The following is a 17,141-nucleotide window of genomic DNA, read 5'->3' on the forward strand; positions in this document are numbered from 1 at the left end:
CACTCTGATGTTCTCTAGCCTAGAAAACTTATTCTCTTTCAACAACAATTGAATTTGAGCTTTATTGAACTTAGCAACATTAACACCCAGATCAACAGTGACAATTGGATTTGTCTCCCCTGCCTTCAGTGTGATGATGTGCCCAAAATATTTTTGAGTATCAATAATCATTTCTTTCTTGTGGGTAGGGTATAGAAACCTATTAATATTAATCGGTGACTGAGAGGGGGGGTGAATCAACACTATACCAATCTATTACAGATTTAACCTTAACAATACTCTTATTCAAAATATAACACTTATTAGTATAAGAAACATTAATAAGAAACATGAAAACATAAAATTAAACACACATGAGAATCAAGATTTATCACGTGGAAACCCAAATGGGAGAAAACCATGGTGTGAGTAGAAACTCACAAAGTCTACACTATTCTTAAGTATGCCCAATGAGGAGCCATCCCTATTAGGAGATTACAAAGACACTGGTAGGTGCCACCCACTTAAGGGATTAGATGACTCTCTAGTTTCCATTGGACTTGTACCGAAGTAACCAAGATTGGTTGTCTCCTTTGTTCTCCTCTGAGCTTTTAATTAATCATCTATATTCTCAGACCTTTCATTAAATTTTCTCATATTTTGATTTCTCTCAACTATAGCTTTCAACTCATTTTTTATTTGTTAAATCTCCTTCATCATCTTCTCATTGCAGATGCTCATGCATAACTATATTCTCTTGAGTAAGAATTTGAATTTCTTCATCCTTTTCAATGATGATTGCATCATTCTCTCTTAGGGCTTCTTCAATAATCATTTTAGCTCTTTTAACATTTGATAGTGCTTCATCTGTGTTTCCCTTTCTTTCTTCTGCTATCCTACTGGTTTCTAGTATTTCAGTCATTCTCAGGGCCTGACTTTCATGCTCTCTTTTTAGATTTGCAATTTCTTTAACGAGATTTTTGTTCTTTTCCATCAGCTCTGAGAATGCCTCTTCTTCTTCTTCTTCTTTAGATCCACTTTGATCAGAGAGTTGATCTATGATATCGTGACTCTCATTAAGTTGTAGGGTGAGTTTCTTCCTTTTAGAAAGTGATTTTTTCAGTCTCTCCTTCAGCTGAGAAATCATCTCATTAGCTTCATCAAGCTGATTCTGATACTTGTATTCTTCCATGATATTTTCCTCAAGTTGTTAAATTTTTTTTCAAAGGACCTATGCTCTAATACCAATTGTTAATATTAACCGGTGATTGAGAGAGGGGGTGAATCAACACCATACTAGTTTATTACATATTTAACTTTAACAATACACTTATTCAAACTTTAACACTTATTAGTATAAGCAACATTAATAAGAAACATGCACACACAAAATTAAGCACACATGACAATCAAGATTTCTCATGTGGAAACTCAAATGGGAGAAAACCATGGTGTGAATAGAAACTCACAAAATCTGCACTATTGTTAAGTACACTTGGTGAGGAGCCATCCTTGTTAGGAGATTACAAAGACACTGTTAGGTGCCACCCAGTTAAGGGATTTTCTTCAAGGCCTATTAGAACCTTTACCCTATTAGAGTTATCCTTGTTAAAGGACTTAGGATCATCATTTAGGATGTCACCTCGTTAAGGGATTTTACAAAGGGACCTATTAAAGTCCACCCGATTAAGAGATTTTACTGTGCTGCAATTATTAGGGAGCAACAAGTCATTGATCTGATGATGACACTTTTCTATCATATAGATCCATCCTATATCTACTTCAATCTCTACTCGGTGATGGCTTCACTGATTCATGAGGAACTCTTCTACACTTCTCTTATTCTACAATTTTGCTTAGACTTCCAACCTCAATCTACTCACCACTTCAACAACACAAAAATTCATGATGAAAAAACATGTATATAGCTATCTTGAATCTTGGCACTAACTTTCCCTCCAAAATGCAAGCTCAAAAATCATTCTATGCGCCAATTTGTTCATTCCTCAAATATCATTGATTATACTGATGGGACTAGCTGTTCATGCCACAAATTTTGCCAGTTCTCTAACAAGCACTCTGACTTCAATAGGAACTTTCTAAATTATTCAGATCTACATTTCACCATTGTGATCTGCTACCAGTTGTTTTCTTTATATCAGTGAACCTTTTACTTAGCTTAATCTATCGGTTGCTTCCTGTAAATCGATCTCTACTCATTGATGGAAGTCTTTAGTCCCCTATTCCTTACCAATCCACTTTAACTCTTTTCCAATTGGTTATAATGACATCTGAACTAGTATTGCCATCAATGACAATTTCTTAAGTACTCCAAACTGCATGATGCCAACAAGGCCAACTTAGCATAAAATGTTCATTAGGATTACACATGGAACCCATATATTCCTGGGTTACTCCTTCAGGAGACAATTTATGTTTGGCATCTATATCATGGAGGAAATAATCAAGTACCAAAGCTAAATTTAAATCCCATTTGGGAAATATCAAAACACCTACATCCTCAACTAGCTTCCTCCCTCCCTCATGGGTCATCTGACTCATTTCTTGCTCAACTTCACCTTTCAAGGTGACCAATAGTTGATTTTCATTAGAGGCATTTACCTCTCCTACACTTTCCCTGACTGCTTTACCCTTTATCTTATATAAAAAAGATTTGAATTCTAAAGACTTCACAAAGTCATCTTCTATCACAAAATATTTATAGGCTAGTTGCCTCAGATCCTCTTCAATCAGCACCTCTTACTTTGGATACCTAATCGGAGACACATTTTCTTCAATCATCATTCTAGAGAGTTTCTCAAAAGAGATTTCATCATCACTTGATGATTCTTCATTGCTAGATGATGACACATCAATCCTTTGTGCCTCTATCATATTCTATTCCATCTCTCTGTTGTGATTGTCATTGGCTAGTTCACCCTCCTTCTCATCTAGTTTCCTTATCAAATCATTCCTTGCAAATGGGATATGCACATACTCACCAAGATCCTTCTTTCTCCTTGCAGAATTAATGTATCATTCAGGGTTAAGCCCTTTTCTTGGTGCACCTAGCTTCATGTTGTAATGGGCTAATTTTTTTAGTGTGAGCTCCTGTCCTTCCTTCCCAGTGATAGTAAATTCACTAATGCATATGGTCCTTGGCATAAAATATTGTTTGTCATGTGATCTCAAGTGTGTGTGATTGAAAATTCCTATTTGTCTAATAATTTCCAAATAGGCTATCCTGTTGGGCACTATCTTAGGTAACAAAAATGGGGATTCTTCAAAGCCATAAACCCTCATCATTATCACGTCTGAGAAACAATACCAGTCACCCCAATTATGTTTTACTGTCTCAATTTCCCCAAATTTTACAAGCCTTAGGAACCTTTTGACCTCATATGTGAGTGCAGAGCTGCATGGGTGATCATTAAATTTGTATAAATTTTTCATAAAATATTCTTCAAAATGAATATAGCTAGACCTGGCAAATCTATTGTCCTAAATTAAAGTCCACAATTGGAGTGGCAAAGCTTGATTATCATCATCAAAATGTTTAATCCTCATCTCCTCAAGCCAGATACCAAGTTCTTGGCCATAAAACAATATGATATGCATTAACAAAGAATAATGTGGAAGATAAATTTTAGATAGATCCTTCTTAATAGAAAGAAGGCTCAAATCAATTTTCCTAGCAACAAATGTGGAAAAATCAAATTCTGTTACATTGAGGCATTGAATATCTACTACAATTACCATAGAATCTATCATCATGAAATCTAGCATATTGAGATTAAGGACCTGACCAAATAAATAGTATGTATACCTAAGGTAGGTTTTAAATAGGTTTATATGGAATCTAAGTACTTCCTCTACCTCCAATGGTGCATCAGGATTAATCATGTGAAGGGGTAGCCTCCATCCTGTGTAGGTAGTATGTAGTCTACAATATTCCTTTACCAAATCTTCAAGAATAATGGGATGATCATAGATACCAGTCAGAGTGAACACCTTAGAGATTTCTTCACTTGACACATAGAAATAGGGCTCACCCTCTCTATTGCAAATTTCCCTCTTCTTGAAGTCATAATGTTGTGCCAATAACTCCAGTATGTCTACATTGACATAAACATTAGGAACAATATGTTTTCCTAAGTTTAACCTCCATGGGTTGCAAATTGGTTTAGGATTGTCTCGCCTATGATAATGGAACATGAACAACTCATAGCCCCTAATGGTGGTGTAGACATCCCCCACCTTGTTGTAATTATCCTCTAGTTTCCATTGTGAGGACTTCTTAGGTTTAGGGGTTGACCCGAGTAATTGATCAAGCAAATCTTGACTCAATTTTCCTTTCTTCTATTGTACTTGTTCTTGTCACCCTTTTTGGCTCAGTCTAGTATTGCCTTTAGCATTTGTAGAATAACGTGCTTTGATATGAAACCAACCTGAATATATTTGTAGAGAATGTCATTTGTGCATAGTAAATGTTTCGACCTACTAAGAAATACATGTCTTTTCAAAATTTGAATTGCTTTTGTTTATGTGTGCTATCAATTTTGTCAATACCTCTAAATCTGGTGCCACTTTGACATGGTTGTCGCTACAAATAAATATGGTAATGTTTTAATGTATGTTATAATTGTTTCCTTCATGTCACTTCGATAGAGGTTGTGTCAATAATCCATTACTCATTTGATCCATATCTTCGGGTTAAATATGCCGAAGACCTTTTGGACAATGCCTATCAATATTACTTTAACCATCGACATCTCTCATAATTGTAGTCCTAACTTCTTTAGTTACTCTGATGAAAGCCTCGCCTTTAACTTCAGTGATTGCCATAAGTTATCTTGATGTTGATTTTCTAGTTACAGGCTTGGGATTGGAATATCTATTTTGATATTGTTATATCCATGCTCTATAAGAATAAGTTACATAGTTGGAGCACAAGCAATTCATCATTGTGATCTCATTAGCTATACTGATAAAGACTTTACCTTTAGTTTCCCTTTATCACCATTGGTTGTCCCGATTTCACTTTCTCAGTTTTGAATCTATGATTAGAGTAACTTCCCCAACATTATTTTATTTACTTGTCATCGAAACAACTTCCATTATTAGAATACTGTTAACTTGTTATTCCATCTTCAATAGTTATAGTGATAAGCATGTATAATGCTTTACCGCTGAGCCTTCTTTTATTTTTCTTTCTCGGGATAAGTTGCATTATCTAGGTAACCTTTTAAACTTGTTCTGATCCTGTATGTGTTCTTGATGGAATTCATATTGACAAAACATATTCTGATATCCATATATCATAATAGTTTGGTCTATTGGGGTTATAGAGATTTATTGTTCTACCTTTGATAGTTACTCTGATAGTTACAACTATGTCGATATAGTGATTTTGGGGTAGTTCATTCTATTGGTATTATGTTGTATTACTATTTCAACTTTGTTAATCATTTTGATAGGTACCCTTAGTTTCTATTTCAACGAAGCTATGTCGATATAGAAATATGGGAACAGTTTATTCTATCGGTATCACACAAAATTGTTACTTTGCCTTTGTCAGCTATTCTAATGAGTGGCTACCTATAAGTCCTTGTCAGGGAGTTCTTCATATTCATCAATCATCATCCAAGAGACTATTCTCTATTATGATTGTGCTTAATTTTCTACCACATATTCTTCTTCAGATGAATAATCCATTTCTTGTAACCTTTTGTGTGAACAATGGGTCTTGTATACATATAGTTTAGAGGTTCTGGGAATCCAAGAAGACTGAGAGGGTGGGGTGTGAATCGATGTTCTACCAAAATGATCAATTTTAACCTTATTAAAACATGCATTCACCAACTGGTATATCGATACATATAAGATTGAAAGAAGTAAAGTAACCAATAAGCCAATCACACAAATGAATACCATAACACAAAGATTTATACGTGGAAAACCTCAAAGAGAAAAAAGCATGGTGAGATTTGTGACCCATAATATCAATCCACTGGCCATATGAAAAGATATTACAAAATATAGGGGCTTGCACTTACAGGAAGGCTTACAACCTAGAGCACACTGCTCAATCACAAAAGGAGCCTCACCGACTACATACAAATCCACACTACAATCCAAAGAAATGATTGAATTTCCAAGATAGCATCTTCTATGCCTAAATACAATTCTGATTAAGCTTTGTCTATTCTATTTTGAAACCCTAAACCCTTACCAAAATACTCTGTTACATAAATATCCACACATACATGATCTCTCTCATATATTTTGAATCTCCTTCATTATTTCCTCATACATACATACATGTTACAAAATGATCTAATCAACTAATCTATATACCCTTTACAAATTATCATGCCTTATATCAGCTTACAAAGATAATTACAAAATTAATATACATGTCAGCTCAATAACATATAAATAAATAAAAAAGTCAATTGTCGATTCTGAATCTCTCAAATGATGTTGGCCTCCAATACCAATAACCTGATGAAGTCATGTTGGCTTGCAATGTCAGTACCCAAAGAATTACTTCCAACCAGTGAAGATAGCTATTGATGTCGGTGTCGGTGTCGGTGAAGTGTCTTCTGGTAAATAGCCAAAGCACAATATGAAATCTAGAACATGTTGCCATTAATGACAACATATAGAAACCAACCAAATGAGTGTCAATTGCCAACAAAGGTTTCTTATGAAAGCTAATAAGATCATTGGTAGTGGGATGCTAGTTTTTTGGGTACATCAATTATAAATTAAGGTCATATACCCTGGTAATTAACTAATTATATGTCGTTTGTGAATTTTAATTAGTCAAAAGACAAATGAGGGGGGTGAATCAGTTGTCACAAATTACCAGAACATTTAGCAATTAAAAATTTAATACCAGAACCCAAAACATTAATACTGGAATGATTAAATGAAATACGTGAATAGCAGTTAAACCAAATAAGCATAAAAATAATCATAGAATAAACACCATTCATAAGACATCAAGATTTATACATGGAAAACCCGATAAAGGGAAAAACTATGGTGGGAAGCCTACCCACAGTCAGATAATACTTATGCAGTAAGTATGTGAATTACAATTGAGGGGCCTCCACTTGCAGGAAGGCGAACAACCTAGAGTGCACTACTCATCACAAAATAAGCCTCACTGACTACATAGAAAATGAAACTACAATCCAGAAGAGTAAAAGTGGAACAACCTAGAGTGCACTGCTCGTCACAAAAGGAGTCTCACTGACTACATAGAAAATGAGACTACAATCCAAAAGAGTAAATGAACTACAATGATAGTATCTCCTATGCTTGAGTACACTCCTGGTTAAGCTCAATACAGGAGGACTAAATCCTCTTACATAAACCCAACTTGATCACCAATGATCAACCAAATCCTCTGCCTAAATGATTATTATAGTATTCACTCATTACTTATCCATGTCCTTACAACCTATGATCTACAATGAGATCTTACATCATATATATACAAACCCTCGACCACAAATAATAATGTCAGCCACCAAACAATAAAAAATTACATAATTACAAAATATGTTGGTGAGAGACCAAAAAAATAATATCCAGTCCATAAGACATCCCAAAAATGTATCCAGAAGCCCAATCCACATGTTACATTAAGCCAGTTCATAACCTAGATAAATCGGGACCCAATATAGGTCCACACACTAAAGCAATGATCCCAATCTACCAAGTCTTGAATATGATCACCATTAGCATCTTGAATCCATACCAGAAGCTGCACCAACACCACTTATGCAATCATCAAAGATCTTCAACAAAGTTCTGTCGGTGAAACCCTCATCGGAACCACAAGCCAAGCTTCCAAGCAAACAAGAAAGCATATGATCACCAAATGACTGAGCATGAATCAGAGTAGCATGAATAAGGCAATTCCATAACCAAATCATACCGGAGCATATCGGATCATGCCGAATCCAATCCAACCAGAAACCACACAACCTATCGGGACCAAAAGGGTGCCGGTAAAGCATCCTAAATAGCTAGTGTTGACATCAATGACAAAACATCAATGAAACACAAATCAATTCCTCCAAATGGCCAACAATCGCCCCCTTTGGCATTGATGGCAGTACTAGATGTGAAAAACATCCAAGTACCAAGAAATACCAAACAATTATCCCCCAATGGAAGACAACCAACAATCATCCACATAAAGATATAGCAATGAAGTTATGAAATAAAGACCAAACTCCCCCTGTGAATGGAATCTCTGTAAAGCTCTGAATTACACATATATCTCTCCCCCTAGTGTATGCAATTCCTTAGGTTTTTCACATCAATATCTCTCCCCTTTTGACACCAATGCCAAAAATATACCAAAAATATCAAAGAAAAAACATAAGCCACTGAATCACAAGGCTAACTACCCCCCCTGAGTAGTAGCATCCCCACATCAGTGCCAAAATGAATAATATCTCTGATAATACATACCGGACTAATGCCAAACTACATCAATCAAGTCTCTACTGAAGGGGCAAAAACTCTCAGTCTGTCTCTGAAGTACTCAAATGATTCCTTAGGAAAAGGTTTAGTGAAGATATCTACTATCTTCTCTTTAGTATTCATATTGTAGCGTAGAAATTAGGAATCATCAAAACATAAGTAGATCAAATCAAAACATTAAACATGATAGCTCAATCATAAGAAAACTCATTGGAAATGAACCTAATTCTAAAGCACATTCAATGGAGGTATGAAAACAAAGCATTCAAGAGTAAAATTATGCAAACCAGACGTAGAGTTGAATACTTCTTCCATGCGGCTCCATTGTTGTTCTTTCCTCTTCAATGGGTTTGTGGATCTCACCTACAAGTGCATACACAATTGAAAGCAAAAAGCTCAAGAGTACTAGAAATGAAAGTTCGGTAGTTTGATTGAAATTCGGGATTAGATTTGATTGAAAATCATCCAATTTATAGAAGAATTGGATAAATGAGCAAATTAGCATGAAAGAGATTTGAATAGAAATTCAAATCAATAATAGCATATCTATGACAAATTGCTATGCAAGGCTTATGATAATTCATGACAAATTTCTATGTCAAGAATTTATGACATTTTATGACATTTTATGACATTTTAAGACAAATTCTATGACACATTTCTATGTCAAGAATTTTATGACAATTAATGACAAATTCTATGACAAATTTCTATGTCATTGCCATAAATTTAGGAAAGAAATAGGAGAAAATTGAATTTAAGAATTAAGAAATTAGGAAATTAGAGAATAATGAAAATAGGAAATTAGAAATTAATGAATTAATCAATAATTTTTCATTTATTAATTAATTCACTCACAAAGAGGAATAATTAGCCAATTAAATGAATATTTAATTGTAATGAGAAAACTTAGGATAAATAAATAATTTATTAATCCTAAAGGAAGAAATGACACATTAGGTTAAATGAATAAATCATGAAACCCTAGAAGACAAATTAGAAATGCGAAAATGACAATTAGGTCTTGATTGAAGATAATTAATGTCATGATTTTGAATTGATAAATGACCAGTGCGATAAATGATTTGATTGAGAAATACGCCAATTGACATGATTTGATCCAAATTGACACAATTGAGACAGATAATGATTGATGACAAATCGGTCACAAAGTGACAAGATTGACAAAAGGACAAGAATTGACAACAAAATGGATTGCAAGATGACAAGATTGAAAATGACCACGATCGATGACAAATCGATCGCAAAATAACAAGATTGCACATGACAATGATCGATGACAAATCGATCGTTAAAATGACAAGACTGAAGGATTTATGATACGATTGATAAGATTGATAGAAGGACAAAACCCTAATTAGGATTGACGATGTCCAAAATGATGACAAATGAATACGCAAATTGATGCGACAGGGTAAAATCGATCAAAATCATGACTAGATAATGTTGTCGACAAGACCAAATTTGAAGACGAGATGATTGAAGAATGTAGAAGAATGACTCAATGTTCGCAAATGATAAAAATCAAGTGTGTGACATAGGAGAAATGTTAATGCGATGCAAAAACCTAAAATGAGGCAATGCGCAAATGTTAAAGTATGACCTTGCAAGCGTTGACCATTTTTGGGTGTCTACATTTTGCCCCTCTTTGAGACAATGCAATTCTGAGCGTTGTTTCAAAGAACAATAACGAAAATGCCCCAGACAATAATAATGACATATGCATGCCCCCTCGAGGAATTGGCCGGAAACATGCAGAAAAGAGGCCAATTGATCGATAAAAATGATAGGAAATGATAGGATCGAACGGACTGCCAAGACTGACGGAAGAAATGTTAGTAAGAAATGAGATAGAGGACAGTGAAAGATGATGAAAACTTGCTTTCAGTAATGTACTTTGTAGGTGAGAACCTTTATTTTTATTTAGCAAAATGGATGCATAGCATCATGGCATTGAAGGCCAGAGCTGAAATGCAACCCGATTTGCGAAAGACAGACACATCATAGACAAACGACAATCACAATCAAAAAAAGAAAAGGATCATGAACCATCCCAGTCACTCTAAATCACTCGGTGACATCATTGAGCAACATAGGAACATGATCAAAGCCAAAGATAAATCAATTAAAAAGATAAGATGCACAAATTCCAACAAATCAAACAAACATCTTGATCTTCATTGTCAAAAGTTGAAAGTGCTGATAGGATGATCATGCTGTCTGGTTTCAGGAAATGCGGTACCCCGTCTAAGACAGGACACAGTCTGGTTTCGAGTATACCACATCCTGTATAAGACCCATGATAGCAGTAACAAGGACAAATGATTTTGATGTTGATATTTGATTGATAAGACAATTTTGATCAGTTTGAATGTGTGATTTGATTGAAAAAGGTCATCTGTTAAAGCATGATTTCATTAAAGCACAATGTTTGATTGCGAGTTGTTGGATGTATACTCAGTGAGCTGTCGATGCATAAAGGGAATACTTTATTGCAAAATGCGTGTTTTTGTGAGTATTATACTTTTTGAGTTTTTACAATTTTTTTGTGTTCATTTTTCAGGACTTTATTTGAGTTTTTTTGGATTTTTTTCAGGACATTTTTCGATTTTTATGACTTTCTTCAGGACATTTTTTGATTTTTATGACTTTTTTTCAGGACATTTTTCAATTTTTATGACTTTTTTCAGGACTTGTTTCAATTTTTATGACTTTTTTCAAGACTTTTTTCGATTTTTAAGACTTTCTTCAGGACATTTTTCAATTTTTATGGATTTTTTCAGGACTTTTTCGATTCAAAAGCTCCAGTGACCGATCATGACAAGGGGAAGGCACCTAATGCGCATTTGAAAGACACATAGACTAGGACCAACACATATGTACAAGAAACTAGAGTAGACAAGACAGCGATGTTGACCAATAACAGACTTGGAATAAAACATTAGGTCGAGATCGAGATAGGCATGATAAAGTGGTCAAAAGAAATCATATCTAGAAGTCATGATAGATGACAGAGCAATAATCTCATTACTCATGGTGCCTGATTGCCAGGTTTTCACCATGGTACTTGCCCAAAGCGCCTGTTTGCCAGGTTTTCACTAGAGGGCGAATCATTTTTTTGTTTTTTTTTCTTTTTTCATTTTTTTTGTATTTTTTGCTTTTTTCATTTTTTTTGTATTTTTTGCAGGATCATATTTGAAGAAATATCTAACAGAAAACTATGCCCAGTACTTACGAAGATGCATGCTATTAATAGGATCAGACAGAGGTTCACCTTCGGGAGTTGCAAGCTGATATGCCCCCGAGCCATAGGCTGCAGTTACTATGAAAGGCCCAACCCAATTGGGTTCAAACTTGCCCTTGATGACGTCAGTAGACTGTGCATTCTTGGGATTTGCCTTTAAAACCAAGTCTCCCACTTCGAAGTGTCGCCCTTTGACCTTCTTATTATAAGAGCGATGGAGACGGTTTTGGTATGCTTGCAAATGTGTCAGAGCTGTCTGACGTTTTTCATCTAACATCTCAAGCTAATGTAGACGAGAGACTCTGTGTGTCTCATCATCAATCAGGTGTTGCAAGGAAACTCTCAAGGAAGGAATCTCAACTTCCAAAGGTAAAATGGCTTCTGCACCATACACCAAGGAATAAGGTGTGGCACCAGTAGGGGTGCGAATAGAAGTGCGATAGGCCCACAGTGCTGGATTTAACTGTACGTGCCAATCTTGACCAGCATCATTGACAACTTTCTTCAGAATCTTGATAATGGTTTTATTTGATGCTTCAGCTTGACCGTTACCCTGTGGATAGTATGGGCTAGAAAAACGGTGTTGAATATGAAATTTTTCACAAAGCTCTTTAACATCTTTATTCTTGAAGGGTCGACCATTATCTGTGACTATGGCAAGGGGAACCCCATATCTACATATGATATAATTTAGCAAGAATTTTGAAATTTGGACACCAGTGATATAGGTCATGGGGATGGCTTCAATCCATTTTGTAAAATATTCTATAGCTGTAATAATGAACTTGTGTCCATTTGCAGATGTTGGCTGAATCTTGCCGATAAGATCCAATCCCCATTGAGAAAAGGGCCATGGAGATATAATAGAATGAAGCTCTTGAGCTGGTGCATGAATATAATTGCCATGGATCTAGCACTTGTAGCACTTTTTAACAAATTCATGAACATCTTTTTCCAAAGTAGGCCAGTAATACCCAGCACGAATCAACTTTTTGGCTAGGCTAAGACCATTGAAATGGCCCCCACATATACCATCGTGAACCTCGTGTAAAGCCATTTGTGCTTCGTCAGAATCCAAACACCTGAGGAGGGTATGGTCAAAAGAACGACGGTAAAGGGTGTCGGCGATGATGACATATTTGGATGTTTGTCGAATAAAGGCTCGACGTTGGTTAGCGGAAAGGTTAGGTGGTAAAGTCTGGGATTTCAAATACTGATATATATCATTGTACCAAGGGGAATTGGGACCAACAAGAATGCACATCACATCAGCAGTCGAAATGTCAAAAGAGGGGACTAGCAATTGTTCGACCAGGAATTCACACTTGTCCATATTATGAGGCATATTTATCATGGAAGCAATCGTAGCCATTGCATCTGCCGACTTGTTTTGTATTCTTGGCACTTGACTGAAATGGATAGCTGTGAATTTGGTCTTAAAGAAGTCTACCATGTGCTTATAAGGAATAAGCTTTTCATCCTTTGTGTCATAGTCATCATTGACTTGTCGGATGACTAATTGAGAATCTCCATAGACTTGCAAATGCTTGATGTTCCAATGGACTGCCACTCGAAGTCTTGTGACCAATGCTTCATATTTTGCAATGTTGTTGGTACATTGGAAAGTTATTCTGTATGACTTTGGAATAGCATCACCTTGAGGGGTGACAAACAAAATGCCTGCGCCAGATCTGAACTTGGTGTGAGACCCATCAAAGTATAACTTCCATTCATTGGATGGTGTGAGAGCAAAGACTGATTCATCTGGGAAATCAGTCAACATGGGATGATCGTCTAAAATAGGAGCATATGCTAGTTGATCTGCTATGACTTGTCCTTTTATCGCCTTTCGCTCCATATACTCAATGTCAAATTCACTGAGAATCATGACCCATTTTGCTAGGTGACCTGTCAAAGCTGCTCGGCTGAGCAAATATTTTAAAGGATCAATTTTGGCAATCAGCAATGTTTGATGGCTTAGCATATAATGTCGGAGCTTTTGTGTTGCAAATACCACTGCTAAGCATGCCCTTTCAATAGTTGAATAATTTAGCTCATAGCCTACCAGTGTCCGGCTGATATAGTAAATAGCTCTTTCTTTGTCGTTCTCATCTTGTTGAGCCAAAAGAACTCTTAATGCTGTTTCAGTTGCAGAGATATACAATAGAAATGGCTTTCCTTCGATAGGAGGCATTAGGATGGGTGGCGACAACAAATAGTCTTTAAGAGCTTGAAAGGCTGATTGGCATTGCTCAGTCCATTTAAAAATGACACCTTTGTGCAATAGATGTTGGAATGGATGACATTTGTCGGCCAACTAAGCTATGAAGCGATGAATTGACTGGAGCTTTCCTTGCAGACTTCTTAATTGCCGAAGGTTGGAAGGTGGAGGCATATCCATGATTGCTTTGACCTTGGCGGGGTCGACCTCAATGCCTCGATGAGAAACAATGTATCTGAGCAATTTTCCAGCTGTAACACCAAAGACACACTTTTTTGGATTAAGCCTGAGTTTGTAGGTCTCCATTCTATCAAAGATTGGGCCCAAGATGGCTAAATGACTATCTCTGGTGACAGATTTGCACAACAAGTCATCAACATAATCCTCCATCAAAGTGTGCATGAAATCATGAAAAATTGTTGTCATTGCTCTTTGATATGTGGCACCGGCATTTTTGAGACCGAAGGGCATCACATTCCAACAATAGGTGCCCTAAGCACAGGTGAATGCAGTCTTATGCTGATCTTCAGGTGCAATACGGATTTGATTGTAGCCGGAGAAACCATCCATTAGTGAAAGCATCTCATATCCAGCCATCATGTCCACTATGATGTCTATGTTTGGCAATGGAAAATCATCCTTAGGGCATGCTTTATTCAGGTCCCTAAAATTTGTGTAGATGCAGATGCCCCCAGTTACTTTGCTAACTGGTACTAGATTTGAGATCCAGTCTGCATAATCAATAGGTCTGATGAAGCCCACATCGAGCAATTTTTTCAATTCCACTTTAACCAAAAGTGCCACTTGAGGATGCATTTTTCTAAGTTTTTGTTTGACAGGTTTAGCACCTGGTTTCAGTGGCAAATGATGAAGGACTAACTCTAGATCAAGGCCAGGAATATCTGCATAAGACCACGCAAAGCTGATCTTCTTCTCCAGAAAGAAATTAATAAAATCAATCTTCTCTTGTTTTGACAAGGAGGCAACAAAGTGAATGACCCTAGGGTTATCAGGTGTACCCAAATTGATTTCCTCGGTCATCTCTAGCAACAATGTGGATTTGTCCTGAATTGATAGGGGTACATCCACTCTTCCACCTTTGGGCACCTCAGAAAGGTTTTCACCTGCAGGTACGTCTTTTATTTTTACTTTTGTACGATCAGAGAGCGCCTTATGGTTTTCACTCAAAGATCTATTCTTTTGATTTTTTTCTTTTTCTTTTTCTTTTTCATGACTGGAAGAGGGAGTTGACTCCCCAAAATATGCTATTGAATCCAGGTCAATAGCAAAGCCTGCCTTATGGTCGCCTTGTGGTATACCTTCCCGTAGTCCCAAGAACTCTGCAATTGCTTCATCATTATGAAAACAGTCCAACGTGAGCGGTTCTTGTTGGTCATATTGGATAAGTTGGGGATATATGAGGGGCATGTCATCATCGATTGTAAGGATAGAGAGGGCTGATATGGTAAAAATGTGAATGTCGGTGGTGTCACTATCCGAACTGCTTGTGTCGGATTCGGAGCTGGGATCCCAAAATGACTCGATCCAAGCATGAGGACAGGTTTTAGGAAGAGGAGTTATTTCATGTTTATCCTCCATAGGCAAGTTATTAGGGTCAATGAAGATATTGTCAAGGGTATAGGAGCTGGAAGAAAAAGAACTCCACTCCCATTCATTAGAATCAGTCTCGGGTTGGGTAGCCTCAGGTGTTATTTCATCGTCAGAATCACGCCCTTTTCGACACGTGGACCTTTTGGTAGATGTGGATCCAATTCGTAACGGTACAAAGCCTAACCCTAAAGTTGGGGGTCGCCTCTCAGGTATAATGGGTTCTAGCCTTCCATTGTTTTTTAAGCCTAAGCCACTGCAGCCATCATATCCTTTCTTCTGCAACATAGTAAATCCTTTGCCATATAATTCCACTGGCAACTTGACAGGTGGAGTTTCAGTTGGATCCTTATAGAGCCAATCTATGACATCATCATCTATAGTTTCTTTGTCAAGTTCCCCCCATCTTGCAAATGTAGTAGGAGGCTGATATTGAATAACGACCTTGGGTTCCTTTTGCAATAAATGCGGTTTTCCATATGATTTTGGAGACATTGGCAAATTTCCAATGAGGAATGTTTGGTCCATTGAATATTCTCCACACCCTTGGTCTTGTATCTTCAGTTTTCCTTTGACAGCATCCAATAATGCATTGGGATCCACATAACTATCTGATTTGGCCTCTCTATTGACTGGTATTTGCCGCTGAGGAGTATCTTTTAGGGTAGCACAGAACTGGAATGGATTAGGGTCTCCTGGAATGGTTATCTCAATTCCGTTGTAAGGATATTTTAGACATTGATGATAAGTGGATGGAACTGCTTTCATGGCATGGATCCACGGGCGGCCAAGGATCATATTATAAGGGAGATCAAGGTCTAGGACTTGTAGGAAAGTGCTTTCCGTCACTGGACCAACTCTGATGGGCAATACAATTATCCCTTTGGATGGGCATTCAGCATCATCATAGGCTTTGATTGTTATCCTTTTGGAAGCATCTATGTCATTTTCTGAATATCTGAGGCCAATGACCACTCTTAAGGTGTAGATATTAAGACCTGCTCCGCCATCTATCAGGACTCGCCGGATTTTGCAATTGTGGACAAAGACTTCTAGGTGCAAAGGGTCATTATGGGGAAGCTTGTCAGGTGAGATATCACCATCGGAAAATGCGACACTTTGGGAAATGGCTAAATGTCCAATCCACGCTTGAAATTGGTCAACATCAATATCTGTCGGGACAGTTGACTCAGTCAAAGCTTTATCTAGGACTGCACGATGCATGGGAGACATTTTCAACAACTCTAGAATGGATATTTGTGCAGGTGTTTTTCCTAGATGATCCAAAAGATTATACCGACTTGCAGGAGTTGGTTTGGGAGGACCGGCAGGAGCTCCTTTCACGACTATTTTAGACCGACGAGTGGTGACCACACAAGAAGGATCTTGTCCTTTTATCTGCAAGGTGGACACATACTCATTTGATGCATGAAAACAATTAATGACATTGTGATAACTGGTATTTGCATAATTAGCCATTTGAGCAGAATTGGAAGAAGACGCTTTACCCTTGTCATGATCAAGCAAAGGAGTTTTGAAAATAGTATGATCAGTATTAGAGGT

This window comes from Cryptomeria japonica, chromosome 4, assembly GCF_030272615.1.
Source record: "Cryptomeria japonica chromosome 4, Sugi_1.0, whole genome shotgun sequence".
Classification (NCBI taxonomy): domain Eukaryota; kingdom Viridiplantae; phylum Streptophyta; class Pinopsida; order Cupressales; family Cupressaceae; genus Cryptomeria; species Cryptomeria japonica.